Genomic DNA, 12,628 nt, shown 5'->3' with positions numbered 1-12,628 from the left:
CGGGGTGACCCGACCTTCTCTTAGAGATGACACATTTTGAGGTGGTAGTTGAATTTTTCTTGGTTGAGAAGAAAGAATGAAGAAAAGGAAGGTTGTATTCTTGTCGCTGAGATGATCCCTTAAAAAGTGTAGAAGGGTTATTGGAGATTGCACAGCACCAATAGGGCCGGCTGCTCTTATATATATAGGCGGACACATGTACAATTACAGGTACAACCCTGAGAAAACACGGGGACCTATGTCTATACAATATGTTACTCAACACCCCCCCGCAGTCGAAGGGTCGGCACCGACACACAGACTGGAGCGAAAATCAGGAAAAGTCGTGGATGGCAATCCCTTCGTCATGATGTCGGCAAATTGCTGAGACGTCGGTACGTGAAGAACTCGAACGCGACCGAGGGCAACTTGCTCACGAACGAAGTGGATGTCCAACTCGATGTGCTTGGTGCGCCGATGATGAACAGGGTTGGCGGAGAGGTAGACAGCCGATACGTTGTCGCAGAAAACCACCGTAGCCTTGTCAACAGGACAAGAGAGCTCGGACAGAAGCTGGCGAAGCCATGTGCACTCAGCCACAGCGTTAGCCACGGCGCGGTACTCGGCCTCAGCACTGGAGCGGGACACGGTGGGCTGCCTCTTGGAGGACCAAGAGACAAGTGACGAGCCGAGGTAGACGCAGTAGCCGCTGGTGGAGCGGCGCGTATCCGGGCAACCAGCCCAGTCCGCGTCGGAGTAGGCGACAAGGTCAGTCGACGTCGAGGGCGAAGCATGCAACGTCAAGCCGTAGCCCATGGTACCACAGACGTAGCGGAGAATCCGCTTCACCGCGGCCCAATGAGCATCCCGAGGAGCATGCATATGCAAGCACACCTGCTGCACGGCGTATTGGAGCTCCGGTCGCGTCAGCGTCAAGTACTGAAGAGCACCGACGATGGAGCGATAGAGCGGCGCGTCAGATGCCAGCGAACCATCACTGGCGGAGAGCTTGGCCTTCGTGTCGACAGGAGTAGGCGCAGGGTTGCAGTTAAGCATCCCTGCACGCTCGAGAAGCTCGTGGGCATACTTCCGCTGATGGAGGAAGAACCCGTCCGCACGTCGGACAACCTCGATGCCGAGGAAGTAGTGGAGCGGGCCAAGATCCTTCAACGCGAACTCAGCGCGAAGGCGGTCGGTGAGCTGGCGAAGAAGACTAGCGGTGGAGGCCATCAGGATGATGTCGTCGACGTACAGCAGCAGGTATGCCATGTCGTTGCCGGTCCGGTAGACAAACAGTGACGCATCGGAGCGCGTGGAGCGAAAATCCAGCTGATGCAGGAAGCCGGCGATGCGCTGGTACCAGGCGCGGGGCGCCCGCTTCAGTCCATACGAGACCGAGAGAGCAAGCACACGTCATCGGGGCGCGCGGTGTCGACGAAGCCGATGGGTTCGTCGGCGAGTACACCTGTTCCTGCAGATGGCCATGGAGGAAGGCGTTGGAGACGTCCATCTGATGTACGGGCCACGCACGAGACGCGGCGAGGTGCAACACTGTGCGGATCGTGCCCGGTTTGACAACCGGGGCAAACGTATCCGTGAAGTCGACGCCAGCGCGCTGCCGAAAACCGCGCACCACCCGGCGCGCCTTGTAGCGCTCGAGAGTACCGTCGGAGCCGAGCTTGTGCTTGAAGACCCATTTGCCGGAGATGACGTTGGCGCGAGGGGGCCGGGGAACGAGCTCCCAGGTCCTATTGCGCTGTAGCGCGTCGTACTCCTCCTGCATGGCGGCGCGCCAATGCGGGTCGCGCAAGGCAGCACGAGCCGAGGTGGGCACCGGCGAAGGAGCAGTCGCCGGGCCGGTGGCAGAACCGGTCGGACCGGGCGGCAGGCCGGGTGAGCCGGCCGGAGGGCCGGTCTGACCGGGCGCTTGGCCGGGTCGGCTGGTGAAGGGGGCGCCGCCGTCGTGCGGCAATATGCTGGTTGCCGCTGGCCCGTGAGCGCGACGCGGTAGACGGAGACGCCGCGCAGACATACTGGTCGGCGGGGTAGCGTGTAGACGGCCGCCGCACGCCTGCGCGGGCGCGGGTGAGCATGGGCTCAGGAGCCGCAGCGACGGGTGGCGAGGCAGACGACGAAGGGGCCGCGGGCGATGGCGCCGCGGGCGACGCTGGCGATGGCGCCTCGGGCGACGCGGGCGCGGTCGAAGGGGACGCCGCGGGCGATGGCGCCGCGGGCGACGCCGGCGATGGCGCCTCGGGCGACGCGGGCGCGGTCGAAGGGGACGCCGCGGGCGTCGCGGGTACGAGCGACGGGGGCGCCGCGGCCGACGCGGCCGACGGGGACACCGAGGGACCAGGCGGGGCCGGCACCGGAGGGGCCACCGCGGTCAGTCGTCGGCGCGCGGCCGCAGGAGGGCCAGCGGGCGCCGGGGGCGTCGTCGGAGGTGTCGCCATGAGTCTCTGCTGAAACGAAAAAACCAACTCGTCAAAGTACACGTGCCGGGAAGTGAGGACACGATGGGAGACCGGGTCGTAACAGCGGTAGCCCTTGGTGTTGGCGGGGTAGCCGAGAAACACACAAGGGAGGGAGCGCGGCGCAAGCTTATGCGCGGCGGTGGCAGCAGTGTTAGGATAACACCGGCAGCCGAAAATGCGGAGGTCATCATAGGTGGGCGGCGCACCGTAAAGGAGATGATGCGGCGTGTAGGACCAACGCACACGACACGGGCGGATGTTGACGAGGAGAGTCGCCGTGGCAAGAGCATCCGGCCAGAATCGCGGGGGCATGGAGGCATGGAACAGAAGGGTGCGGACGCAGTCGTTGAGGGTACGAAGCATCCGTTCGGCACGGCCATTCTGTGAAGAAGTGTATGGACACGTGAGGCGGAAGATGGCGCCGTGGGTGGCTAGAAGGGAGCGAATGGTGATGTTGTCGAACTCCTTGCCGTTGTCAGTTTGTAAGGCGTGAATGGGGCGACCAAACTAAGTGGAGACGAAGGCGAAGAAGGCGGCGAGGGTGGTGGCAACATCTGACTTACGGCGATGTGGAAAAGTCCATACAAAATGCGAGTAATCATCAAGAATCACAAGATAATAATTATAACCCGAGTTACTCGGAACCGGCGAGGTCCAAACATCACTATGAATAAGTTGAAAAGGAAAGGACGCGACTGTGGAGGACGAGCTAAACGGAAGGCGAACATGTTTGCCTAGACGACATGCTTCACAAGAGTGGGCATCCGTTTTATTACAAGTAAAGGAGAAGCCTTGCATTATTTGACGCAGAGTGGCGGTGCTCGGATGACCAAGACGGGCGTGCCAAAGGTCGACACCGGCGGAGAGGGCGAGTGGGCGGCCGGTGGTGGTGGAGGCCGCGCCAACGGGGTAGAGATCGCCGGGGCTATCACATCGGTGGAGGAGCATCCGGGTACGACCATCCTTGACAGAGAAACCAAAAGCGTCAAATTCCACAGTCACAGGGTTATCACGACAGAAAGACTTAACAGAAACAAGATTTTTAATCAAGTCAGGAGAAACAAGGACGTTATGGAGAGAGAGAGGAGTGGAGGTGGAAGGAAAAGAGACAGAACCAGTGTGAGTAATATGAAGAGCATGACCGTTGCCAACGATGATGCGAGAAGAAGTGGAGGCGGGTGTGGAAAAGGAGAGGTTCCCGGGATGCGCAGCCATATGCGCGGAGGCGCCGGTGTCCATGAACCAGTCGCCACCGCCGCCATACGCCCCAGCAGAGGGGGCGCTCTGGAGGGCGGTCAGGAGCGCGGGATCCCACGGGGTCGCACCCGGAGGGGCGGGGCAGGCTGGGGCGCCGCGTAGAACGCCTGGTGGGAGGCTGGACGCGGCCCCATAATGCCCGGGTAGGGGGCGCGCGGCACGGGCATGGAGTAGGCGTGAACAACCCCGGTCCACGGGTTGTGACCGGCAGTCCATGGCGGAGGGGCGCTGTACTACGGGGGACGAGGCGCGGGGGCGGCGGCATTGGCGCCACCGTTGCCACCGCCACGGCGACGACGGCCACGGCGGCTACCGCCAGGAGGAGCCGGCTGCCCGGGCCAGGGACCGGTCTGGCCGGCCGGGGCGTCAGCGTGCCCAGTCCAGGGGCCGGTCTGGCCGGCCTGGTGACCGGACTGACCGGTCCACGGTCCGGTCCGACCGGCGGCGGGGCGGCGGGGGGGGGAACCCGGCGGCGGACCCATGGGGCGAGGCGCGAGGGCGCGGGGCGCGGAGTCCGTGCGCCGCGGGAGAAGCCGGCGGCGAAGGCGGTGTGGGCCGCCCGAGTCCGGAGGTGCTTGAGGCGGCGCTCCTCGAGGCGCAGGTACGCCACGGCCTCGCTCGAAGGTGGGCGTGGTGAGGAGCGTGAGGTTGGAGGCGGCGTTGCTGAGATCCTCGCCGAGACCCGCCGACGAGGTGGAGAGCATGATCTTGTCATCGATCGGAAACTCCAAGTCGCGGAGCTCATCGGAGAGACTCTTCAGCCTTGAGGGCGTAGTCATCGAGAGACAAGTCGTTCCGGTGGGTGCCGAAGAACTCCTCGCCGGAGGAAGGTGACCCGCTGGATTTTGTTGTCGGTGAAGAGGCCGGTGATCTTAGCCCAGACCGTGTGGGCAGAGTCACCGTCGCGGACGACGGTGCGAAAGATGTCGTTGGAGACGGTCTGGTAGAACCAGCGGATGATGGTGGCGTCGATGGCGAGCCACTCGGGGTCGTGCGGCATGGCGAGGAGGTCGATGGTGCCGTCGACGTGATCAAGGAGATCATACTCGCGGAAGAGCAGCCCAAAGTACGTCTTCCACGGGAAGAAGTTGGCAGCGGTGGTGGAGAGCTTCAGCGGCACGCGCTCGGCGATGGGGATGTCACGGATGATGGCGACGGAGGGGCCGGCGAAGGGGTTGCTGCTGCCGGAGCCGGAGGAGAAGCCGGAGCCGGATGAGTCGAAGCGCTCCATGGCGGAAGCGGTGGTGGTGGTGAGGGCCGGCGGCGCCCTAGATGAGAAGGGCGGTGGCTAGGGTTGGGAGTGGTGGAGGCCGGCAGCGCCCTAGAGAGGAGGGGGCGGCGGCTAGGGTGGATGGAGGTGGTGGCCGGCGGCGCCCTAGGGAGGAGGAGGGGCGGCGGCTAGGGTTGGAAGGGGTGGCCGGCGGCGCCCCAAGGGAAGAGGAGGGCGGCGGCTAGGGCAGGACCCGAAGGGTCTCTGATACCATGTAGAAGGGTTATTGGAGATTGCACAGCACCAATAGGGCCGGCTGCTCTTATATATATAGGCGGACACATGTACAATTACAGGTACAACCCTGAGAAAACACGGGGACCTATGTCTATACAATATGTTACTCAACAAAAAGTATCTGGTTCAACCGTTGTGCAGAACAAATCCCCATCCCCTTAACAAAATATATAGACTTTTGAAAAAGATTAACACACATTTTTCCGAACATGTTACAAAAAATGCAAAAAAAAACTGCAACATCTCGAAATAGAAATGTAACAACTCGGTGGTTATGCAACATTTATTCATGAAGGTTTTACAATTTTGCAAAATAGTTCCGCAACATTTCATACAAAAGTAGTGCAAAAAAAAGTTGCTAAGCAGCTATTCATTTGGAACAATCACCAATGGTAAAACAAAAAAAATGTGTTTGCAATATTATGAAAAAGCATGTAAGCAACATTGGAAACTCTAGGAAAGTACAAACTTGTAGAAAACACACATAATACGTTGGAACATCTCACATGAGATTTTGCATCGAAACTCAAACGCGTTCATTCCAATTTGAAAGCATGTATGGAACATCGAAAAGATACGCAAAAACCTAGCATTTATCGTCCATGGCGGCCCTAATATCATCGATTCGGTGTCCGCAGCCACAAATCCGGCTCACTGGTGCCTCGTTAGGGTCAGATCGAACAACCTTGAATCCATTCCCCTTGGAACCCCATATTCTCGAGCTCCACACAACTATCAACTTCCATTTTGAGGTCATCCATGGTTGTGGAGCATCCACCTTTGTTAAGGAGGAGCAAGGGCTGCAGATGAGAGCGGTGTAAGAGGACCCACGATGGAGCACAAGCAACGATGGGGGAGGAGGAGGAAGGGGAGGAAGAAGGAAGGCAACGAGACGAGCGAGAGCGGCCAATCGATCAAAGACACTTGGTCTCCCGACCTAAAGTGTTTTCATTTCTTATATGGGCTTGCGATCATCTTAAGAATTCATTGAGCCTCTATCTCTAGGGGTCCCACAACTTTTTTCTAGAATACGCATCGGTCTATGTACCATATATATTGATAAAAGAGAAGGCTAGACGGCCCATACAATGTTTATCTCAAAGGTTGAGCCAAAAACCCGCCTACACAAGAAAACTGCTAATCAGTGGTGAATCTAGGATTTTGCGCTAGGGTGGGGCAACAAGGCACATGTTTTCAATACCGCAAAAGTAACGTAAAATTATTTAGATATATAAGTAGAAACAGAAATATATTCATAAAGTTTTACAAGCCACATATAATTCAATAATTAAAAATTCAATCAGCCAGATTCTACGAACTACACTGAACCAATTACTTTGATTATTTGATCACTAATGAATCAATATTCTAGTTTTGTAGTGTAATAAGAATAAGCTAAACAAATTTCTAACTTGACACTTGAGAGTGGTAAAGTGATATACCTAATTAGAGAATCGCCAATGGCCGTGCCGGCCGTGGGTATGCGCGTGACCGTCGTATTCTCTTATGTTGCTCTCTTCTGATCTACATCGTTGTCTGATCGCTTGCTGCTTCAGATAGTTCCCTTGATCGAAATCAAAACACCATATACTTCCGATCGGAACTGCAGTATCAAGACTAGGCGGCTAGGGTAGGTTTAGAGATTGCGAGAACGGCCGTTCGCGACTATCGAGAGAAATAGAAATCGCAACGATTATGGACTACCGTAGTCTTTTGCTTCCTGGGCTGTGCGCCCGTGCCTAGAGAGTAGAGATGTCATTTTATTTATTTTTCTCAAATAAATATATTATATAATAGGTCTATTGGGCCAAATTGTTAGGGTGGTCCTAGCCCCACCCTTCCACCCTGTTGGATCCGCCCCTGCTTCTAATCACACATGGCTCACATGCCCGACGCCCCTATTGTGTCTTGGTTGGCTCGCATGCAGCCAAACCAAGTCATCCTTTGATCACCTAAGTTGCATACGAAAGGTGGTCTCATACTCAAAGCGCTCCAGAGCCTAGCTCCGAAGAAACTCTCGAGTACAGCGATTCCCGGGAGCGAGGCTCATTCGCCGAAAAGGGAGTGTGAGGAAGGCCCATTCAAACATGCATGATATTTTTATGGGAAAGTCGCGGCAGTGTCTATCGAAGGTGGCTTAAAAAGATGTGTGAGGTAAGATATACGATGGAGTTCCCAAAGCGGGATTGCACACAGTTTACCCAGGTTGTAGCCCTCCTCGGGGGAGGTAAAGCCCCACTCCTGCTTGTATGGATTATGTGATCTCTCGGGAGATCTAGGGTTTGCTTACAAATAGTTTGCAGTCTATCCTATGGCTTGTGTTGAACGTACCACTAGAAGGGTTTGGTATCCCTGTTGGCTTTATATACTAAAATTAAGATAGAGTTTAGAAGATATTGACTCGGTTGGGTTCTAGGAGTTCTAGAAGGACCTTCCATAGGATTCAGTATCTCGCACTACGTCATACAACCAATAAAATGTGTTAGATTCGGCTTGGGCCACCAGTGTGTCCAGCCTTGAGCCTCTTTCTTTCTCCCTAGCAGGCTTGGACCCATCTAGTTAGCCAGCTGAATTGGATTGTGTGGGCATAACTGAAGTAATCCCACCATCATATCGATCTTGGGCCGCCTAGTTGTTCATCTTGGGCCTCTGTCTTCTCAACTAGCAGGCTTGGGCGGCTCATCTGGTAAGGTGGATAGACTAGCTTTTGTGAGCATAACTGTTGACTGCCAAAACCCACCGGCGGGCAGCGGCCTTGTCAACACTGTAGAGCCGGGGGGAGCCTAGAGCTGCGGCTGGCTGAGACCCCTCCGAGCGACGGCCCGCAATGCTCTTCTGGTCACACGCGGCGTTGCGAAGTGCAAGGGCGTGCCACCTGACCTATACCTGGTCAGGAAGGTGATGAGAGTTGCCTCGCTTAGTTTCCTGCAGGGCATACATGTAAACGTTAAATACGAGCCTCGATCGGCTCTCAGGTTATCCTGTGAATCGGCTCAAAGAGCCGATCCACCCATGATCCGTACGGGGTGCACGGATACTTGGTGGTCCTGCTTGATCAAGATGAAGCTAATGAGATCTACGACGATTTAGGGTTTTCACCGCATAACCGGATCATCCTACTCCAGGTTGGGCCTTGCGGCCACGCACGGTGCTCGTAAGCCGATCCTAAACGAGGCCAAAAAACCAACATGAAGTTGATCCTAGGAACATCCCGTTTAGGACTTGCGAACGCCACCCTACGTGCCACCGGATCCTCCCCCCATTGTAAGGCCAAACTATTGCAGATATTAAACTAATCCTTGTAGAACAAGGAGCAATCGTAACGGATCAGATCTACTAAATAATGATCAAGCGGGGTGCCGCCCCCACACCCGGGATAGGCGTGAGGACGGCTAGATGTGCAAGGGTTGCACTACGTAAGCATGCTTAAACGAAGAACAATGCTAACCCTAACACATCTAATGATAACTACGTTGCTCGCCATCAAAAGCGCTTCGATACGAGCAACGCATGAACAACGTGGGGCTTGTGCTGCCTAGATCGCAAGATGCGATCTAGGCAGCATGTCGCTTACCCGATAGAAACCCTCGAGACGAAGGAGTTGGCGATGCGCCGAGATTGGTTTGTTTTTGGGGTTGAACGTGAGTTGTTGTTTATTCCATAAACCCTAGGTACATATTTATAGTCCAGGGGACTTTCTAATGAGGGCGTGCACTAAACCGTGCACGACTAAGATTCTATCTCTTATAATAAACTATTAAATAAAGATACACGGGCAATTCAGCCCAAGACCCTTCGTGCCAGGCCGCCTTAGAATTCTTCCACAGGTAATCTTCCAAGCCCGGCCCACCTCTGGATTCGTCTAAAATCTGGTGATAACACATGCCCCCCTGGTTTTGGAAATAACATTTCCAAAATCATTATGCTTTCCCTTCGAAAGGTCATGTCGTAGCAGAGCAGAGCCGTTACAGCATCCGTCATCATTATGCCCTGTCTTCTCAGCTTCTCTAAAAATCCTGACAGCTTTAGCATCGATCCCTTGGAAGTTGTAATGGCATTAATCCTTCACCAGATTTATCATTATTTAAACCGCGCCGACTGGTTAGCCCTCTCTCATATCCTCTATTCCATCCCAGCTATCGGCACCAAAAAACCCTCTCCTCCTCGTAGCAATGTCTTCCTCTTCCTCTTCCTTCTCAAAACTCTTCCCCCAATCTTCGCCGAAGAAGAAGACCGAGGACAGCCTCCACCCCGCAGGTGAGTCCCTTCTCCTCCGAAGAGGAGGGAAAAGAAGGAGAAGCAGCGAAGGCCAAAGCCTCTCCTTCCGCCCGGCTCCCGCCGAAGAAGCGCCCCGCATGTGGGCGGACAGCGAGGACGAGGATGATGACGAAGAGGAAGAGGAGGAGGATGACTCCTCCTCCTCCATCGGGTACCCGCCGACCAAGCGCTTCCGCTCCCGGGCGGACAGCGAGGATGATGATGATGACGAGGAGGAAGAAGCTCCGGCCAAGGGCCGGGGCAGCGACGACGAAAGCTCCTCGGGAGCGGCGCCGACGACGTCGACGGCGGCGATGACGAGGACAGCGACGACTAGTAGTATAGGACTAGTAGTAGCAGTGCACTAGGCACCAGATCCCTCTTTTGAGAGCCATCGGCTCTTTCTTGTAAAGCCGCTCCTTGGAATTAATGAAATTGTTCTTTCCATTTATCCTTTAATCGCTCCAATTTCATTCCCTCCGTTTGCCATGCTAAGACCGACAGCAACGCGTCGGACTTCTTTCCTTTCTTGCAGCAACAGCACAGTCCAAGCCCTGTACTAGGCGTCGGCTTTTCCTTCCCAGTTCCTCGCTGAGACGACCATGATGCGGCTGCGGCAGCCGAGGTGACCCTAATCGGCTCTCAAAAACAGGGCATCTTCCGGGCTTGTTGCCCCCCGAGTCTCGGCCAAGGTAAAGCGGAGCTGTATGGACCTAGGCTCGATCATGTCCGAGGGAGCTCCTTATGCCGAGCTAGCCGATTTAAATACACATCGGCTTCCCAAAAACGGAGAGCCCTCAAGGTGAGCTGCCCCCGAGTTTCTTCGGTTCTCGCCGGCCGGATAGGCTCCCCGACATTGATCTGATCATTGATCCGATCCGCGCGCCCATGCTGCTCCTGACATTGTCCTTGAAGAAATCTCCCTTGAGTCGATGGCCATGCATCGGCTTTCATGTCCTTAAGTCGATGCCTGCTGCATCGGCTGTGTTCGAAAATTTTCGAATTTTCATTTTGTTTTTTTTTTTTTTTACGGCCGACCTGTGCATCGGCCCCCATATTCCAATACCCATCAACAAAAGATGAGACGCTTCTGTTGCATATCCTCGTATTTTCATATACCTGGGTGCCCCCCCGAGCCGATTCTGTCAAGAAAATTGATGGTATCGGCTCGTTGGATAACATGTTAAACCCGGGCAGAAAGGTAGGTGAGGATAATTTTGGCCGATCATCGGAATCGGCCTCCACGTTGCTTGCTCGTTGAAGGCTTTGTAAGTTCCCTTCGTAAATTTTTGGGGCTGATCACAAGGATCAGCCTCTCTCGGTTTGCCCATTGGTTTGATCTTGCTACTTGGTCGAGCTGGATGAAACCAACCCAACCTCCGACTTGATGCGCCTGCTCGTCGTCCACCTTGTGTGCTCCGTAGAGTCGTGGAGCGCTACGCTCTGTCGGCAAGACGAGTACCATGTTTGTGCCGGCCGATGTCTCATCATCGGCTTTCCTCTGTTTAGGGCGCCACTCCATTTTCCGTGGACGACCCTCTTCATCCAGGGTTCGCCGAACCTTTGCAGCCGGATCAGGCCGTGCCTTTCTTAGCGTATGCAGGTACAACCTTTCAGCTTCCTCCGTGCCGCGCAATCGCCGAACCCCGCGCTTACGGGAACGGCTGAGTCCGTCGAGGCACCACCTTGGCCGGTGGTACTGTCTTCTTCCACTTCTCCCTCGTCTTCCGAATCTTCAAGATCTGCCCAACGAGGCGACTCGGCGCGTTTGCTTTGTGGCGGGAGAGGCCCTAGGCGCTCGAACACGGACACGTTGGCTGCCTCCTTCTTTTCTCGATTGCATTCGGGCAATTGCCGATTGTGGGCAATCGGCTCATTCCTGAATCCCAGCGAGTGTACCGAAGAAGGGGCGGTCCCAATGCTGGCGTTGTTGTCTTGCTCCCTTGATGCTTCCGTGGCATAGCGCTCGTGCTCCTCCTTATCGTGATCCTGCCGACGATATCTTCTGGCTTCTTTAGCCAAACGATCTTCTCTATCATCGTAATTGGGTCGCCGGCGTTGGTCATACTGGCTAACATATTTGTTGAGGAGGTGATCAGAGAGGGGTCGCTGATATCTTATATTCTTCACCTCTCCCTCTGTGACATAGCGCTTGCCATCATGACGGAGCCGATCGCGTGGAGCGGCCTCCTCTGGTGTCCTTGCTATGAGAGCAGCTGCCCTCATCTCCATCTTTGCCGCAGTGGTTTCCGGTGTCCTACCATGTTGATGCTGAACGAGGGACCCGGCTGGCAACCTTCGGGGTAGGTGATTTCTACCATGTTAACGGCGGGGAAGGGTTGGGTGTCGACCTTCATGGCGTACTGGTTGAAAATTAGCCGCCCCTTCTCTATCGCCGCTTGGATGTGCCGACGCCACACCCGGCGGTCGTTGGTGGCATGGGAAAGCGAGTTGTGGAATTTGCGAGTACGGCTTTCCGTTTAGCTCTTTCGCCGTGGGGAACTTGAGACCTTCAGGAACCGTCAACTGTTTCTCCTTGAGCAGGAGGTCGAAGATTTGTTCAGTCTTGGTCACGTCAAAATCAAATCCCCTGGGCGGCCCTGGTGGCTTTACCCATTTGCAGGCCACGGGGGTTCCTCCCCGAGTCCACTCAGCCACTGGCTATCTCTTGGCCTCCCGCAGGCACTTCATCCTCCTCCGTATCGACCATGACTATCGCACGCTTGAACTTGTCTTGGTACGAGTCGGGGTGGCGCTGTTCATATGCTGACGGTTTCGAACCATGTGCGCCGGCGAGGGATAATCTGCTTGGGAGGCCATGTCCTTGAGCTGTGTTGCAAGGCCTCGCTATCGCCAACTCGACTGCTTCCTTTTCGGTTATACGAACCGAATAACATCGGTTCCTAAGATTCCTGAAGCGCTGGATGTATTCTCGTCACCGTTTCCCCGCGCTTCGACGTAGTTGTGCTAGATCGGCAATGCCGGACTCGGAAGCTTCGAATGGTATTGCATATGGAACTTGTTCTTCCAATTGCTTCCAAGACTCGGATGGAGTTCGCTGGTAGAGAGGTGTACCATCCAAAAGCCGATCCCGTGAGGGACTCGTGAAAAGAGCCTCACGCGTAGCTGATCCGACACCGAAGCCGGTCCTAGT

Source organism: Lolium rigidum, chromosome 6 (genome assembly GCF_022539505.1).
Source record: "Lolium rigidum isolate FL_2022 chromosome 6, APGP_CSIRO_Lrig_0.1, whole genome shotgun sequence".
Classification (NCBI taxonomy): Eukaryota; Viridiplantae; Streptophyta; class Magnoliopsida; order Poales; family Poaceae; genus Lolium; species Lolium rigidum.
Note: the sequence above shows the minus strand (reverse complement) of the source record.